The sequence below is a fragment of the Rosa chinensis genome, chromosome 7 (genome assembly GCF_002994745.2).
Source record: "Rosa chinensis cultivar Old Blush chromosome 7, RchiOBHm-V2, whole genome shotgun sequence".
NCBI lineage: Eukaryota > Viridiplantae > Streptophyta > Magnoliopsida > Rosales > Rosaceae > Rosa > Rosa chinensis.
In genome coordinates this window covers 9,214,235-9,220,234 of record NC_037094.1, presented here as the reverse complement: position 1 = coordinate 9,220,234, position 6,000 = coordinate 9,214,235, and positions in this window count along the sequence as shown.

The window sequence follows — 6,000 nt, the reverse complement described above, 5'->3', positions numbered from 1 at the left end:
GTCCAAGATATCGCAGTCTTTCCCATAGTGAAAACATAACCAGTTTGGGAGCGACCTTTATGTGGGTCAGAGAGATACCCAGCATCAGCAAAACCTTCCAAAACACTTATATCGTTTTGGGATGGGGAGAGGGAACGCAGTCCACCATGTGTGGAGTCCCGGGTACTTGATGGGTCCAAATTCATCGTCTCTCTGTAGGGATAGAACAAGCCCATATCAATCGTACCACTTAGGTATCGAAAGATATTTTTAACACCAGTCCAATGGAGTCGTGTTGGCGCAGAGCTATATCTAGCCAGCAAGTTCACAGCAAATGAGATATCCGGTCTTGTGCATTGTGCTAAGTACAATAATTCGCCTATTGGACTTAGGTAGGGCACTTCCGCCTCTAGCACTTCTTCGTCGTCATCTTTTGGACGGAATTGATCATTCTTTGGATCGAAACTACGGACGACCATTGGGGTGCTTGAAGGCTTAATCTTGTCAGTGTTGAAACGCCTAAGCATCTTTTGGGTATAAGCTGATTGATGAATCAAGATACCTTCTCTACAGTGCTTAAGTTCCAAACCGAGACAAAATCGAGTTTTCCCAAGATCTTTCATCTCAAACTCGGATTTCAAGTGTTCAGCGGTTTCCCTTAACTCTTTAAGGGTGCCAATTATGTTCATGTCATCGACATAAACCGCTACTATTGCAAATCCGAAACTTGTCCTTTTTATGAACACACATGGGCATAGTTCATTGTTGACATATCCCTTACCAATCAAGTAGTCACTTAGACAGTTATACCACATCCGTCCAGATTGTTTCAATCTATATAGTGAGCGTTTCAATCTAATCGCAAACTCACTCCGTGGTTTGGAGCCACTTGATTTAGGTAACTGAAGTCCATCTGGGACCTTCATGTATATTTCTGTATCTAGATCCCCATATAGATACGCAGTAACCACATCCATAAGCTGCATGTTCAGTTTTTCAGAAATTACCAAACTGACAAGGTAGCGGAACGTTATTACGTCAATTACGGGAGAATAGGTCTCCTCGTAATCGATTCCAGGGCATTGTGAGAAGTCTTGCGCCACAAGGCGAGTTTTGTACCTTACAATCTCATTTCTTTCATTACGCTTTCTAACGAATACCCATTTGTGACCAACTGGTTTGGTGTTGGGCGGTATTGGCACAACTGGTCCGAATACCTTTCTTTGTGCTAGAGAATCAAGTTCTGCCTAGATTGCATCTTTCCATTTTGGACAATCAGCTCTACGTTGGCATTCATCAACGGAGCATGGTTCGATATCATCGGTCTCAATAATCTCATGAGCCACTGAATACACGAATACATCATCAATGATGATGGAGCTTCTTTCCCATGTCCCATGTACACTAGTGTAATTTACAGAGATCTCTACGTTCTTAGAGATAGGTTCTGACATTGAGGCGTCCCCCAATGATGTCTTTTGGACATAACCATAATCCGGAACATTCTCATGGGACGGATTTTGAGTATCTATGATTAAAGGATTTGTTTGTGCCTCATTCGCTTTCTTTCTAGGGCGAGTATCCTTCAAACCAATTGGTCTACCGCGTTTCCTTGCTAGACCTGCGGCCATAGACGCCACATCATTGCCATGCTTGGAAATAGCACCATCTCCTGGTGTCACAGGTGTGGCGTGATGTCCAATATTCGAGACATCGATCTTTGCATGCACGTTTGCAATAGGTATGTGTGATCTTGTCACTTTGGCAACATCAGAAAACACATTAGGCAGAGTATCTGCTACGTTCTGGAGCTCGATTATTCTTCGCACTTCAAGTTCGGACTGTGCGGTACGAGGATCGAGATGAGACATAGTGGAGACAGACCACGACAATTCCTGTTGTTCCTGTTGAACATCTGTGTTCTTGTCTCCCCATAACGATGGGAAGACTGTCTCATCAGAGTGACAATCAACAAATCTAGCGGTAAAGAGATCGCCTGTCAAGGGTTCAAGGTAGCGGACAATAGTTGGAGATTCATAGCTAACATAGATGCCCATTCGTCGTTGTGTACCCATCTTAGTACGATGTGGCGGCGTAATAGGCACATAAATGGCACATCCAAAAATGCGTAAGTGAGAGATATCAGGCTCGTACCCAGTCACTAGATGTAACGCAGAGTAAGATTGGGTTGCAGAGGGTCGTAGACGAATAAGCGTCGCTGCATGCAATATTGCATATCCCCAAGCAGAAACAGGGAGATTGGTGCTCATAACCAATGTCCGTGCTATCATCTGTAGTCGTTTGATAGCGCCTCTGTGAGATCATTTTGGGTATAAACATGGGGAACTGGATGTTCTACATCAATCCCCTGTGACATGCAATAGTCATCGAATGTTTTCGATGTAAACTCCCCAGCATTATCAAGTCTAATTGACTTAATTGGATGGTCAGGGTAGTGAGCCCATAGACGGGTAATCTGGCAAGGAGTTTAGCATAAGCAGTATTTCGAGTGGACAACAGCGCGACATGTGACCAGTGTGTCGACGCATCAACCAATACCATAAAGTATTTAAAAGGTCCGCATGATGGTTAAATTGGTCCACAGATATCCCCTTGGATTCTCTGTAAGAACGGAATAAGTATTTTGGGATCCTTTGCGTAGGACGGTCTTGGTCCTAATTTCCCGAAAGAACAGGCTTTGCAAAATGAGAAAGGGGCCTTAGATGCAACCAATGAGGATTTTGGTTGGGTCTGAGCGTCTGTAGCGCTATTAGAAGCAAAATGTGTGACTACATCTCCCATCATGACGTTGGAGCCATGGGAAGTAGTATGTATGGCGTCATGGCCATTAGGAGGAACAACCATGGTGTCATGCTCATGGTTGGTGCCATTGATGGCTGATAGGAGCATTTTAATGCGACGTTTTAACTGCATTTCCCTACATTTCTTACGTTATTTCCTTATTAAAATCCTGTTTAGGAAAGTTTCCATTCTTTGATTGGGAAAGTTCCTATTTGTAGAAAGTTTATATTTTTGTAGTTTCTATTTATCATTTTTAGTAAGTTGCCATTTTTCATTTTAGGAAAGTTTCTATTTTTCTTATTAGTTTCTATTTTTTTAGGACCTCCAAGCAAGTGGAAAATCTTGAGGAGGAAAATCAAAGTTGCAACCAAGTGGAAAATCTTGAGGAGGAAAATCAAAGTTGCAACCAAGTGGAAAATCTTGAGGAGGAAAATCAAAGTTGCAAGGAAGTGGAAAATCTTGAGGAGGAAAATCAAAGTTGCAACCAAGTGGAAAATCTTGAGGAGGAAAATCAAAGTTGCAAGGAAGTGGAAAATCTTGAGGAGGAAAATCAAAGTTGCAACCAAGTGGAAAAACTTGAGGAGGAAAATCAATTCAAGTTGAACAAATTTGTCTAACATATCTAGCCCTTCATTTATGTTCATCTCCACCCTCCATTCATCATTTTTTGGGCTATAAATACACTTCTCCTCTCACTCTCAAAACCAATTCCTTCATCCATTCCATCTTCTTTGTCTCTCCATTTCCTTTCCATTTTCTCTCCATCCTCTAGTGCATTCAACATTTCAAGCAAGGCCAAGGGAGAAGAAGAATTGCCGTGAGCATCATCCTCCATCACCATCCTTGAAGCTTGCTTTCGAGATTCAAGAGACCACATCCTCAATTCGTTCATCTCATCTCCATCTCACGGTGTAATCCGATTCTCCTTTGTAACCTTTGCTTTGATTTCGTTGGTTTTGTTCTAGTTGACATATGTGTTTGAATGAATATTAATTTCTGGAATTTTATGATTAATTGAGAATTTTTAGATTCATATAATTGTGATTCTAAGTTGCTTATGTGAGTTTGTTCGATTAAATTTGCTTTACAGAAAACTTTTATATGTTTATCTTATTTGGGTCGACACTTATAGGATTTGCATGTAATTGGTGCTAGGTTTAAGAACATGAAATCGACTTTTCGTTTTGTGTAACTTGAATCAAAAGTAGTAAAGGTTCTGGACAAGAATCGAATTTAATTGAAGAGGATTGCAATTAGGTGGACTTTTCCATAACTAAGTTGTACACTTGAGTTGATAGCCTTTCTCTATGTCTAATGCATTAAACATGTCATGATTGACTAGCTTTCTAGGGCTTGATTGCATGTTTGATAGGATTAATCTAGGTGCTTTCGCTTAGGTTAATTAGCATTGAAAAGTAAAATATGGGAAATCATTTGCTTTCGAATGTTTCACATGATCAACTCCTCTCTCATGACTTAGATGAACAATATTAGGGTTTGAATCAATTTTAATCATATGTTTCGGTTTTTGATCTTTGTTCTCTCACTCTATTTTATTTTTATGTTTTTGCATTTTAATTATTTTGTTAACTTAGTTTTATTTTCGAAAATCCAAAAACAAAATCCCCCCTTATTTTTGTTCACTTGTATATATTTATTCTTTATTTTATTTTTGTAAATAATACTTTATTATTTTAATTCTTTATTTGTTTATACAATTGTATATATTTATATTCTTTATTTTATTTCTATAAATAATACTTTTCTTTATTTGTTACACAATTACAGGTGTACCCTCAATCCCCGGATAGAACGATCCCTATTTGCTTATACTACTAACGATATTTTCAGGGTTAAATTGTGCGCTCCCAAAAGCGACATCAATTTTTGGCGCCGTTGCCGGGGATTGAAAAATCACTTGCTAAATTGTGTCATTTATTGTATATATTTATTGTATATAAATTGTTTAAAACTTAGTTTAAATTAACTAGGATGTTATTTATATTATTGAACACGAATTTTAATTGTAGGTTGTAAATTGAGAGGAATAGGTGAAGTCTCTTTTGTTAATATTGGCCTAAACCCCTTACTGGTACCTAGATCAGGTCCCTTAAGGTTGAGGGCGGCCTTTATTAACACTTGTTGAACTGTCTTCACACTTATGAACTTTTTCATCTTAGTAAGTATAGCCTATGTGGAATGGTGTCTAGGAAGGGGACAACGTTCATGACGGGTTTTTGAATCCAGAAGTGCTTGCAAATGGGCCTAAACCACTATGTGGGAGTAGCTCATGCCAAAATGGATTTTTCCTCTCGTGTTCGTCCTCCCCCACCTGGCCATTTCAGTAAGGTTGCCCAAACGATTTGAAAGGGAGTTTGTGTCTAGACGACTATACTTGGGCCGCACGTCCACTTGATTTACCGCTTGGAATTTGATTCGATATCAATAATGTTTATAATAAAAGAAATACTTGTGAATACTCTATACGTGTAAATTATTTTGTTGTTTCACACTTTAAACTTGTAAAAATACTTTTCACGTTTTATACTCACTTGTATACTTAACTTGTGTCTTATGTACAATATACTTGTTAATTATACTTGTAGTTTGTAATTAATAGTTATACTTATTTTGTATTTCTTTGTTAATTATAGTTACTAACTTTATTTAATGTAGGTACCGTCTGGCTGCAAGACGTAAAATACAAGCGCTACTTGGGAGGCAACCCATGCAAATCAGATTTGTTTTCTCTTTCCCTATTTCTTTTTATTTTTCAATTTTTCTCTTTAGTTTTTATTTTAGGATTTGTTTTCGTAAATGTCTTCTATCTATGCTTACTTATTTCATTGCATGCTTTTAATTAATTACATTGAGGATAATGCAATATTTAAGTGTGGGGGAAGAGATTTATATTTTTGTCTTTCATTTTGAGTCCTATATATATATTTGTCTTTTATTTTTGAGTCCTTTCTATAAAAAAAAAAATATAAAAAAAATTGCATTCATTCAGTCTTATTTACAAAAAAAAAAAAAAAAAAAAAATTTAAAAAAAATATATATATAATAATAATAATAATAATGCTAAGTCATGTCTGCATCTCTGTAGGAGTTGAGACTGAGCTCAAGGGAAATGTGAGAGCCACCGCCATAACCGCCACCTCCCTCGGAAGTAGTCTTCATGTTGCCAAAGATGTCCTCACCATGCATGGGGAATAGTGG